The sequence below is a fragment of the Pseudophryne corroboree genome, chromosome 3, assembly GCF_028390025.1.
Source record: "Pseudophryne corroboree isolate aPseCor3 chromosome 3, aPseCor3.hap2, whole genome shotgun sequence".
Taxonomy (NCBI): Eukaryota; Metazoa; Chordata; class Amphibia; order Anura; family Myobatrachidae; genus Pseudophryne; species Pseudophryne corroboree.
In genome coordinates this window covers 295,107,894-295,121,290 of record NC_086446.1, presented here as the reverse complement: position 1 = coordinate 295,121,290, position 13,397 = coordinate 295,107,894, and the positions used below count along the sequence as shown (strand labels likewise).

The 13,397-nt window shown below is 46.5% G+C and overlaps 1 protein-coding gene and 1 long non-coding RNA gene across 3 annotated transcripts in view; one reads left to right on the top strand and one right to left on the bottom strand.

Moving 5' to 3' along the window:
- CDH4 (cadherin 4) overlaps nt 1-13,397 on the top strand; it is a 1,018,047-nt gene that overhangs the window by 772,301 nt on the left and 232,349 nt on the right. The window lies entirely within an intron of this gene.
- LOC135055360 (uncharacterized) overlaps nt 1-13,397 on the bottom strand; it is a 145,501-nt gene that overhangs the window by 58,574 nt on the left and 73,530 nt on the right. The window lies entirely within an intron of this gene.

Below are 13,397 nucleotides of genomic sequence, written 5' to 3'. Positions count from 1 at the left end.
GAGAGTTTAGATCAGTGCGCTTCTCTTTAGGTGATTCTGTCATAATGTCTAGTCCACAGACCAATGTCCAATGTTCAAACTTAAATGCACACTCCACTCTGTTGGGCGGCTGCTCAGTTCCAGATGAGGCAATCAGGTATATAGCCCAAAAATCTGCAGAAAAAAGAGAGAGGGGAACAAGCGCCTATGGTGTAGTATTTTCAAGTAGGCGTGCCAAACCTATCCACCCACAAAACTGCGTACCAGATAATAGCTTGCAACCAAAGCACACAATCCACTGCCTTGTATTCCTCAAACAATGCCGGAATCTGTCTGTGGCTCCTGAGCCATTATCATGTCTGCAAGTCCAGGCTACCAGGGTCTGCAGGCTGCCAGCAAGCACTCTGTATTTCTCTCCTGCTGCTGCTGATCTCTGGTGGAGATTTACATATATATATATATATGATAAACAAACCGTCAAGGAAGGTGGATCCTGGTTTAGTTTCTATAGAATTTTCATTTATGTTTTTGCTCTACCAGATAACTGACCCAATGTATAATGCAACTGCACAGTCTGGAACTTGACATTAGAGGAGGGGTTGGTGCGCACAGGCAGTGGTGCACTCCAGAGATTTTGTCTGTACCCCTGTGGGCCAGTCCAACCCTGGAAGTAAGGCATAATTTTCCACTTTCTCCAAGAATATAGCCATGGATGACCTGGTAAGCCAGTTTACACATGCAAAGCAGAACTGAAAGCCCACGAATATACTGTAAATAACTATTTAAATATAACTATTAAAAACCTATATTTAGTGCTATCGATAATTGAAAAAAAAAAAGCTTTATTGAAATACCATAAGCATATGTTATTTTACTTACCATATTGAAGTTGCAAAAGCAAAACAAGTATTGCGCAATTACTTTTGTTTTGACACAGTGATCCTTATTAAACAGGCTTCCTTGTGCTTTGCATAGGGAAACTATGGCAGCAATTTTTTTCTCTGGTGTGGAGTATACACTGCAGTGACCATTTGACAGCTCCTTTTCCACTAGCTTTTAAAACACGGGTAAATGTGCAGGGGCGGCATTTACCGTGTTTTTCCCTAGTGGAAAAGTGTCCCCCTGCAAATTCCCGGATCAAGTGATCCGGGAATCCTACTCGAGTAGCTAGCCGGGTTGAACACGTGTTCAACCCGGTAAGCTGTCTAGTGCGAACGTCCACAGAGTATGGGAGGGTGGTGCTGGGAGATCATGTGATCTCCCAGCGCCGCCCCTGCCGCGTCACTAGCAGCGTCACCAACCCGGCAATATGCCGGGTTGGTGAGCGCTGTGGGAATAGGGGGCTGTAGCACGGGTCGCAGCCGTGTCAGGCGACACGGCTGCGACCCGTGCTACAGTGGAAAAGGGGTATAAGCAGAAGTACTTTCTCTGGCTAGAACACATATGTTCACCAAAGATATAGTTTTTCTCCATTTAAAAAATGGGTCCGTATATGATTTATATGAGACTCGAGAAGGGATCGTTAAAGTCTCACGTACTGTACATAGCTTGAGTGTTTTTGTATAGGTTATATACTGTACCTCTTTTTACCTGGGTGAAAACACTCCAAACATATTTCACTGCAACAGGGCACTCAGCAGCTACCATATCTTGTTTACTTTAATACTGCATGTTGTGTTCTTCACGTGTCAGTGTGCATTGTTATTTATCATTTATAGTTTTGAGAATGACAGCACACAAAAAGCTTCTCAAAATTTCTATATACGTTTTAAAAACAATTTTGAAGTCTTGTGTAACTGGGGAAAAATACTTTTTTAAAACACAAGAAAAACTCACAATTCATATTAAAATACAATAAAATATTTAAAACCCAATGCAGCACAGATTCAAATACCAGAAATGATCTAGTTCCTTTCTATAAATGTATAACACAATTGTCAGTAGAAAATTAGAGCTATTGTATAATACCAAAATGATCTTGGTTCTTTATGAAGGGACAGTCTTTATAAATGCAGGGCTATGTGTGATATGGGTGGTATTCAGTATGCCGCCTGTTGGGATCCCGGCGCTCAGTATACCGGCACCAGAATCACGACACCCGGCATACCTACAACTATTCTCCCTCTTGGGGGTCCACGACCCCCCTGGAGGAAGAATAACATCATTAACCCCCCATCTTCCATCATTAACTCCTCATCCATCATTATTAACCCCTACTTCATTCATCATTAACCCTCTCTGTCATTCATTAATATCCTACCTCATTCTTCAATAACCCCTAATCCTCAATTATTAACCCACTTCATCATTCAATATTAACCCCCTTCATCATATACCCTCTACTTAATTGATAATTAACTCTCTCCTATAGCATCTATAATTAACCCCTCATCCTATATTATTAACCTTATCCATAATTCATCATTAACCCCTTATCCTCCATTATTAATGCTATCCAGCTTTCATTATTAACCCCTTTATTCTCTATTATTAATGTTCTCCATCATTCAGCATTAAACCCTCATCCTCCATAATTAAGCCCCCTACCTCTCTGATAATTAACCCACTCCATCATTCATAATTAACCTCCTACATCAGTAGTTCCCAAACTCAGTCCTCAAGGCAACCTAACTGTCCAGGTTTTCAGGATATCCATGTTTGAGCACAGCTGTTTAATTAGTACCTAGGTCAATATGATTTAACCATCTGTGCTCATGCATGGGTATCCTTAAAACCTAAACATTTAGGGTTCCTTGAGGACTGAGTTTAGGCACCACTGTCCTACGTACATTAGGATTAACCCGCATCCTTCATCATTAAACCCCTATGTCAATCATTGCTCTCCTACCTCATTTTTCATTAACCCCTAATCCTCTCCATCATACATCATTAACCCCTCCATCATTAACCCCTTTCTTATTAATCTTCGCCATAATTCATGATTAACCCCTCATTCTCCATTATTAAGCCTATTCATAATTCGTGATTAACCCCCTAACCCCCCATTAACGTTCTCCATCGTTCATCATTAAACCATCATTCTCCATCATTAATCCCCTACGTCATTGATAATTAACCCACTCCATCAGTCATCATTAACCTCCCACATCAATGGTTTCCAAACTTGGCCCTCAAGGCACCCTAACAGTCCTAGTTTTCAGGATATCCATGCTTGAGCACAGCTGGCTAAATTAGTACCTCCTAAATATAATTTAACCAGGGTGCCTTGAGGACTGAGTTTGGGTGCCACTGCGCTACATCATTCAGGTTTAACCCTTAATCCCCCATTATTAACCAACTCTATCATTCATCTTTATACCTCCATCATACAACTTTGCCCCCTCATGGTCCATCAGTAACTCCCTACCTCATTGATAATTAACCCTCTCCATCAGTAATCTTTAAACTCCTACATCATTCATCATGAACCCCTCATCCTCCTTTATCTCTCCATCATTCATCTTTAACTCCTCATCCTCTATTATTAACCATATCCATCATCATTTACCCCTCTATCAATCATCATTAACCTCCGTAGCCTCTAATATTAATATTTTCCATAATTTATCAATTAACCATCATCCTCCAATAATAACCCCCTAGCTCATTGATAGTTATTCATCTTCATCATTAACCCACTGACTGATTTTATCATTTAACCACTCAATTATTTATCATTAATTCTGCTTTCCTCATCATTACTACTTAGAAATTAACCCTACCACCATAAACCTCTCATGCACCATTATTAACCCTCCACCATAAGGTTGCTAGAAAATCAATTTAATCGGGGACACAAATTACATAGTCACTCAGCCAGCCAGCCACAGAACCTGTGTGTTTCATAAGTGTCCCTGATTAAAGGGATCTTAGAGCAACCCTACTCTACTAGTATACCAAGAATAATTAAACTAGATCCTCAATCATTAGTCCCTACTTTTCATCATTTTCCAATAACCACTGCATTCTCACATTACTATCCATCCTAACACTCACTCACCTAGGTCACTGCGCTTACCTCAGAGGGGTACTAATCATAAATCAGTTCACTGTGAGTACTGCAGAAACACCACAGAGCGTCCTCCTCCTTTACCAGGAAGTAACTGATCAAAATAATCTCCCTCTGAGCAAGTTTAAATTCGATGCTTTCAGGGACATTAATTATATGTACTGTAGGTGCCAGCTAGCAGAGAGCTTAGTACAGTATATGTCAAGCCGTCGCCTCTGAGAACTGGACAATACCGCCACTGCTAAGTTCATTAAAAATGGTCAACAGAAGGAAATTAAAGCAAGTGGCCCTGTGTGGTGGCACCAATGGCACTCTGTAATGGTCATATACTTAAGTATAAAACGCAGGTCTGCAGCCCATATTTTTATTTTAATACACCAAAAGAATCTGAGTAAATTTAGGGCATTGATAATATTTTTTGGGGGGTCAAAAATTTAAAAATAAAACAAAAAAAGATTCAGAGTTAGAGAATGGAACAAAACAGTGTTTGCACCAATCTTCAATAAACCATGCAGATTGACTGGCACAAGTGAGCTGGACAGAGCGGTGTAGCATAGAAACATTTTCTTTCAATGTGTTTCTTATTTGCCCCACACGCAGTAAACACCATTTAGTCTTTACCAGAGACATCAGGTGGCACATTTAACCACACAGGAATTTCGTATTAAACAAAGTCGCAGATGAAGCACAATGGAACTTAGCATGAAAAAAGCTGCGGCCATTGCATCATAGCCAGGGATGGTGCAAGGGTGTTTGGAGGCCCCTGCAAACTATAACTTTGCGCCGTCCCTCCCATACTTAATAAAGGGACAGTGCACGCCCCCCCCCCCCTCCCATACCCTCCTCCCCCAATAGGGCTTGCACTTAACACTGCAGACTGGATTCCCGTGCACACTCGCCAGTCAGTGACAGCCCCACCCTGCTGACCCGCACGGTGTCCCAACCGGCTCCTCACTGTGCAGCACGATCCTCCAAGTCTCCAGCTACTGTACAGCTGGAAGGCCTCGGCAGCAAGGAAGGGTGACTGCCTCACACAGGCACTTCAGCGGCACCAGAGTGTGGAGGGAGTGAGAGATGCGGCCGCAGCATGGAGAAAGCAGGAACCCAGATGCCGGCAGCTGGTAGATGGGACGCCAGCTCAGTGCAGGCCATGTGCACAGCTTCTGGACCCTGCGCTACTCAGCCAGGCAGCGCCTATGTATAAGGGACACCAATGTGCTCCTGATGCTTTCCGGTTTAGCCATGACCCCCTTACATCGCCAGCTCCTCACTCTGGGTTGCTGTCGGATATCACGTGATGCCTGCAGCCCAGAGCACAGCAGAGAGAGCACCGAGACAGTCACAGAGGAGGAGCAAGAGCTGATGATGATGATAGACCCTGAGCTCGGTGGTTCCTCTACTACAGCAACTGCAGAATGGGTACAAATGGAATGGAGGAACGGAGGAAGTGCCACCTTCTGGGCTGCCTGGAACCCATTGTCTCTGGCAGTTCCGCCCCTGGACAGATAGATAGATAGATAGATAGATAGACACATAGACAGACAGACAGACAGACAGACAGACAGACAGACAGATAGATAGATAGATAGATAGATAGATAGATAGATAGATAGATAGATAGACAGAAAGACAATCACACATAAAAAGAGAACTCACTTAGCTCCTCTGTACTGGTCCCAGGCAGTCTCTCTATTGTTCCTGAGTCCTGGCAGGTGATGAGATGGCTCCATCCATAGAGATGGGGGCATCTAGTGGCTCCTGACAGTACTGCAGTCAGCAGTAACTGCAGTTCTCTGCTCCCGGAATCAGTCCCGCCCCCACATCTTCCCCTGCTAGCATCACTGCGCTGACACAGGACGGGAGGAGATGACATCAGTGGCATGGCTGGACTGGAGGACTGGAAGAGCCGCAATCCAGGCTGCTGGCTGCTGCTGCTTGTACAGTGATAGGCGCAGCGGCAGCCGGCAGCAACAGCACACAGCACAGGGATGCAGAGCAGGGAAAGCGCCTTTCCAGCCTGGCGCCTACTTGCTTTGCATCCCTTTGCTGAGTGTGTTCCGCCGGCTCTGATAATAGCACTTCACATACCAATTCACACAGATGCACAAGAGTTGAGTATAGCAGTTTTGTCGCATCACATTGCGACTAATTCACATATTTGAATGATAAAGATGCAAAAAAAGACGCTTGGTGCAAGGCGAGTCACATGGGACCAAGAAACACTGTGTGGCGCGATGGCGGCAAAAGTATATGAGAACACATATGTATAGTTTTTTTTACCATTTTCATCTAGTAACGAGTAGGTGTTACAATTTTAATTCCATGGTTGTAATGGCCACAAAAGGACAGTGCCACCTAGAAGCCATAGTTTTACATATGACTTGCATAATACTGGTACTGCATTATGAATGAATAGTCTCTAAACACAGCACTGTAAGTTGTTCAGGGATGGATGTAGCCTTGACATAGTCATCAAGAAGAGATCTAGCAATCTATATTTCTTGTGAAATATCTTGTTTTCCATTATGATGTTCCTGAATGTTACAATTTCCTTTATTACTAGAACAACTTGTAGTTCATTTTAAAAGAAAGCCCAACAACGTACTGTACAATGAAAACCATGATAGCAAAAAAATTTACAATTCAGTATTACCCTACATTTTTTCTGCAGCTCTATAATAAGCTACATCCCATAGCTATATTTATACAATACACTTAAAGCATAGATATGTTTGCTCCAATGGACACATTTGGAGATATTATACCATTTAAGGACCCACAACAAAACATATCATGTTTCTACAAGTAAAATTAAATTACTAGAGAGAAATTCAACCCAGTGCGCTGCTGTGATGTTTCCACATTACAATTTAACAGGCAAGGCCAGATTAACTATGGGGCGGATGGAACTACAGCTCCAGGCCTTCACATAAAAATAGTCCAATCATCATGACACCATGATGGCACCCAGGCACCCAGTTGCCCACATGGTTGGTCATAAATCATAATCATGTACTTTTGTGTATTTAGGGAGACACTGGGGTTGATAATTTAGGGGGTGTACACACCCACATGGCACTGGTCACACCAGGGACGTGCAGTCAGGGGAGGAAGTGCCTCCCCTGTCATAATGATTAAAATAATACAAAGAAGATATTTATAACACAGATTCTGCGATAAATATCTTCTTTTATTATTCTAATCATTTCCCCTGTGAATATGCCTGCATATTGAGGTGGGAGGCAGCGGGAGAGGTGCCTCCCACTGCTAACACTACAATTCTGGAAGCGGGGCCAAGCCATGGGCTGTAAAAGCCCATTGAAAAAACATAGGGAAGTGGCACCAGTACAGGTTCCTCACTGATAGAGGTGTGCATTCAGCCCACATGAATGTACGCCGCTGTCAGTCCTGCAGATACAACTGGACCAGCAGATCCACTGGATCCGCTGGCCAGCGGGCACAAAAGTGGCAGCAAGACATGGTGGCGGGATCCGGCGGAGAAAGGGTGGCTGGCAGCAGAACTGGATCCGAGAGGATCTACTCCCTGCCAGCCATTCTGCAGAGTTCGGCAGCGGAGAGGCGGCTTCCCATTTCAAAAATGGTGCCTCAGCGTAATTGTCGAAATTCAAGATGGCCGCCGCGAGCCAATCACGGCTTGCCGCGTCATCACCCCACCCTCTCAACTGGCTTATATAACCCAGCGACGAGGCAGCGGGGAGGGAGCAGGCAAGAGCTCCCGAAGACAAAAGACGCCATAAGCCCTGGGGAGGCGGCGGCCATGAAAAAGAGCTGAAAGGCCACCGCCCCCAGATGAAGGTGCTGCTTAATAAACTATTTAAACATTAGGTGTTCTGTTTTTATTTTAATATTTTCTTTACAGGCAGACTACAGGTGCCAGCGGGCCCTTAATGTCCGGGCATGCTGGCACTTGTGGTTCTCCAAGTGCCAGCATGCTGGGGCAGGCTTTCTGGGACCTGTAGGCCGACTGTAAAGAACAATATTAGCATATCATGAACCCTGCACCCACTGCCACCAGGGGTGCGGGGTATAGCACTGGGCTTTCAGCCCAGTGCTGGTTGTTGCTCAGGAGGGGGGACCCCATTTAAATTTTTCTTGGCTGACTGGTTTGGATGGGGGTGTTTAATGCTATGGCAGAGTGTCTCCCCTGCTATGGCATTATGCTCCCTGGCTGGTTCATCCTAGTGCTGGTTTTGCTTAAATAAGGGGAACCCTATGTTTTGTTGTTGTTTTTTTAATGGGGGGGGGGGGGGGGTTGCCACAGCAGTCAGCCAGTGCCTCCCCAGTCACTGCCCTCACCGCACTTCACTGGGTCACACCTGCTCAGCACTGGTCACCCTCTTCATTTTCTCACTATAGGCCCTTGATCATTTTTAGCTCCAGGCCTATGAGGCCCTAAATATGTTCAAATATGCTAAGGGTGAGTCCCAGTCGTCCTCAGCAGTATTGGAGTTCAAGTAATGAAGTTGGGGACGTGGACGACCAATCTCAATTGCTGCTAATGGCATATAAGAAGGGGTTGGTGACAAAAATAAGCTCCAACACTTAAGACATTGTAAACAGAAAGGCGATTCAGAAGAAGGCACTAATATCAGCCCATCTTCGAAGACCTGGCACCACATTGACAGGAGATTTTAACCCGTTCAGGCTTTAATAAACTAATATAATATGAAGCCTCATTAGTTTTACTCTTTAGTGATCATGTGATGCTCACTTTCTTGCAATATCAGTATAAAACAAAAATTCCACTTTTGCATAAACATATTGTTACTGATGTTGGAATGTGACTTCTGCAAGTCAAAATAATCTCGGCACATGGGAGTGAAAAGCTGCATAACAGTCAGTGGCATCACAAGGGGGGTAAGGCCCGCACCCAGGTGTCACCCGCCGACGGGTGACATCAAAGTGCCGACTCCTCTTCAGTGACAGGAGCAGGGTGCTGCACTGTGAAATTACAAGCAGCACCCAGCTCCTGCCATTGTGTAGGAGCCAGCACACACTGGTCCCCGGATGCCACCCGCATCTCCAGAAACCCCCGGAGTGAGGAAAAGGGGGTTTGGGACACGAGGCAACACCTCCTGCCCATTAGGCCACACCCCTTTTTACCGATGCACGGGTTTGCCGCACGCACTGCATCCCCCCCTTTCCTCCCCCTGCTAATGCCACATTTTTCCATCTGTGAACACATAGCTAAGGTGACTTGCCAAAAAGCTCCAGTTTTGATTTATCTGTCCAAAGGACATTCTTCCAGAAGCATTGTTGCTTGTCAATATGCATTTTATCAAATTCTAGTCTGACTTTATGTTGGTTTTTTACAAAAGAGGAGTCCTCTCCTGTGTCTTCTTCCATGGAGCCCTTTGTTAGTCGAAAAGCATTGGATGGTGCAAACAAACACTGGCATACTACCTTGACCTTAGGAGCTTGTGGGGTATATTCAATTGAAGTCGGATCCATTCCGACATTCATTTGGGCTATTCAAAGCAATCTCAATTCGACTTTAAAAAAAGTCGAATTGAGATGCGGGCAGAGGAGGAGAGCAGCGCCGGAGGAGACAGTGGGGGCACAGAGGAAGAGCAGCGCCGGAGGAGACAGTGGGGGCACAGAGGAAGAGCAGCGCCGGAGGAGATGGTGGGGGCACAGGAGGAAAGCAGCATCGGAGGAGACGGGAGAGCCGCGGGCACAGGGTGAGCGCAGCGCCGGGGAGAGCCAGGAGCGCAGTGCTACAGCAGCTGGCAGCGTAGCCGGAGGATGTCACAGCCGCCGCTCACTGCAGCATCCACCCAACTCCAGCAAGCGGGACCTCACTTGCTGGAGCCGGGTGGACGCTGCAGTGAGCAGTGACTGTTACATCCTCCGGCTACGCTGCCAGCTGCTGTAGCACAGTGCTCCCAGCTCTCCCACCGTCTCCTCCAGCGCTGCTCTCCCCCTGTGCCCCCTCCATCTCCTCCGGCGCTGCTCTCCCCCTGTGACCCCACGTCTCCTCCGGCGCTAATCTCACCCTGTGCCCGCGGCTCTCCCGTCTCCTCCGGCGCTGCTCTCCCCTTGTGCCCTCACCGTCTCCTCCGGCGCTGCTCTCCCCCTGTGCCCACACCGTCTCCTCCGGCGCTGCTCTCACTCTGTGCCCGCGGCTCTCCCGTCTCCTCCGGCGCTGCTCTCCCCCTGTGCCCCCACAGTCTCCTCTGGCTTTGCTCTCCCCCTGTGCCCCCACCGTCTCCTCCGGCGCTGCTCTCACCCTGTGCCCGTGGCTCTCCCGTCTCCTCCGGCGCTGCTCTCCCCCTGTGCCCCCACTGTCTCCTCCGGCGCTGCTCTCACCCCTCTCCTCCAAAGTCCCTCATCTCTGTCCGACATTTTTTTATGTCGGACTGAGATGGTCGTAAACGGGGCCAAATCCAGTCAAATTTGGCCCTGTTTCCCTCAAAAGTACGTGAATCGGCAGCTATACCGCCGATTCACGTACTAATCGACAAGTGGAATTCCCAGACTTGTCGAATTAAATTCTGGGGATTGAATAGGTCGAATCACGATTCGACCTCAAAAAGTCGAAAACTGACGTCTTTTCGACAGACGGCAACTTTCAACACTAATTGAATATACCCTTGTATATCTTTGGAAGCTTTGCTTAGCTCTTTTTTTTATATATAGCATTCACTATCCTGCTGGGGTTGATTTTCCTCATGTGACCGCGTCCAGAGAATTTGGTTACAGTGCCATGAACTTAAAACTTCTTAATAATATTTACAACTGTAGTCACAGAAACATCAATATGGTCTTATAGCCTTTACCTTTAATGTGCTTGTCTATAATTTTCTTTCAAATCTCCTCAGACTACTCTTTCCTTTGCTTTCTCTGGTCCATGTTAAGTGTGGTGCACACGATAATACCAAACAGCAGAGTGACTACTTTTTACTATTTAAATAGGCTGAATGAGGGATAAAAATATTGGAGACGTGGGTGGTGCTAATTCAAGGGCTCTGGTGTGAAATTCCAATGGTTAGGATGCCAGCGGTTAGGAGACTAACGCCGGAATCCCGAGAGCCAGTATCCCGACATCGAGGCAGCAAGTTCCCTCGCGAGCTCCCTGCACTCTCCACACTTTGGGCCTGGTGGCGGGCTTTGCTTGCCACACTATTATATTCCCTCTCGGTTGGTGGCATAGACCCATCACCCGAGTTGGAATACCGGGCTGCGGTCAGGATTCCGACCACTGGCATTTTCCCTGCTGTTTGGAGTCCGGCGTCAGTATTTCGACCGCTGGGATCCAGTCATTTGGGAAATTAACTGCGTCCCAATTGAAGAAAGTAATTAGTTTGAAATGCCGCTTTAATTCAATTCTTTATTCGATTTTCTAAGGGGTACAAACAAATCTGTCCAGGTCATTTTAGAATGTATTGGAGAATAAGCAATAATGTATCTCTTTTCTCAGTTTTGTTGTTTTATTCCATGACATAGTAAAAGCACACAAGTGAAGACAATGGGGTATATTTACTAAGGTCCCGATTTTGACCGAGATGCCGTTTTTTCTTCAAAGTGTCATTTCGGTAATTTACTAAGCAAAAGTCTCGGCAGTGATGAGGGCATTCGTAATATTTTGGAAGTCTTAGGAAAAAATCACGAATCAATACACCATCGGTCAAATACGCCTGCAATTTGGTAGAAATCGGTAATTTACTAAAAAGTGCAAATCACAAACACTGCCGACAATAGCCAAACACTGCCGTGCAGAAATACAATTCGTGAAAAAGTGCTAAAAAAAAACAGACCTGCTTTTTTATCCCGTGTTTGGATAGGCATGCACGGATCCATGAGATCCGTGCATGTTTATCAGTGGGAAGGGGATGGGAAAGTGTTTATTTTTTGAAAAAAAATTGCGTGGGGTCCCCCCTCCTAAGCAAAACCAGCCTCGGGCTCTTTGAGCCGATCCTGGTTGCAAAAGTATGGGGGAAAAAATGATAGAGGTTCTACCATATTTAAACAACCAGCACCGGGCTCTGCGCCTGGTCCTGATTCCAAAAATACGGGGGACAAAAAGCGTAGGGGTCCCCCGTATTTCTGAAACCAGCACCGGGCTCCACTAGTCAGATACATAATGCCACAGCCGGGGGACACTTTTATATAGCTCCCGGCGGCCCTGGCATTACATAACCAACTAGTCACCCCTTGCCGGGGTACCCTGGAGGAGTGGGGACCCCTTCAATAAAGGGGTCCCCCCCCCCCTCCAGCCACCCAAGGACCAAGGGTGAAGCCCGAGGCTGTCCCCCCCATCCAAGGGCTGCAGATGGGAGGCTGATAGCCGTTGTGTAAAAAAATGAATATTGTTTTTTAGTAGCAGTACTACAAGTCCCAGCAAGCCTCCCCCGCAACCTGGTACTTGGAGAACCACAAGTACCAGCATGCGGAGGAAAACCGGGCCCGCTGGTACCTGTAGTACTACTACTAAAAAAATACCCCAATAAAAACATAAGACACACACCTTGAAAGTATAACATTAATGCATACATACACACCTCCATATACACATACTTACCTATGTTCACACGAGGATCGGTCCTCTTCTCCATGTAGAATCCATGGTGTACCTGTGGAAAAAATTATACTCACATACTCCAGTGTAGAAGCCTCTTCTTCTTGTAATCCATTTGTAATCCACGTACTTGTCAAAATAAAAAAACGGACACCCGACCTCGCACTGAAAGGGGCCCCATGTTTTCACATGGGACCCCTTTCCCCGAATGCCAGAAACCCCCTCTGACTTATGTCTACGAGGATTCCATCAGCCAATCAGGGAGCGCCACATTGTGGCACCCTCCTGATTGGCTGTGTGCTCCTGTACTGTATGACAGGCGGCACACGGCAGTGTTACAATGTAGCGCCTATGCGCTCCATTATAACCAATGGTGGGAACTTTGTGGTCAGCGGTTGACCGAAAGTAACCTCACCGCTGACCACAAAGTTCCCACCATTGGTTATAATGGAGCGCATAGGCGCTACATTGTAACACTGCCGTGTGCCGCCTGTCATACACTACAGGAGCACACAGCCAATCAGGAGGGTGCCACAACGTGGCGTTCCCTGATTGGTCCCCACTCCTCCAGGGTACCCCGGCCAGGGGTGACTAGTTGGTTATGTAATGCCAGGGCCGCCGGGAGCTATATAAAAGTGTCCCCCGGCTGTGGCATTATGTATCTGACTAGTGGAGCCCGGTGTTGGTTTCAGAAATACGGGGGACCCCTACGCTTTTTGTCCCCCGTATTTTTGGAACCAGGACCAGGCGCAGAGCCCGGTGCTGGTTGTTTAAATATGGTAGAACCTCTATCATTTTTTCCCCCATACTTTTGCAACCAGGATCGGCTCAAAGAGCCCGAGGCTGGTTTTGCTTAGGAGGGGGCACCCC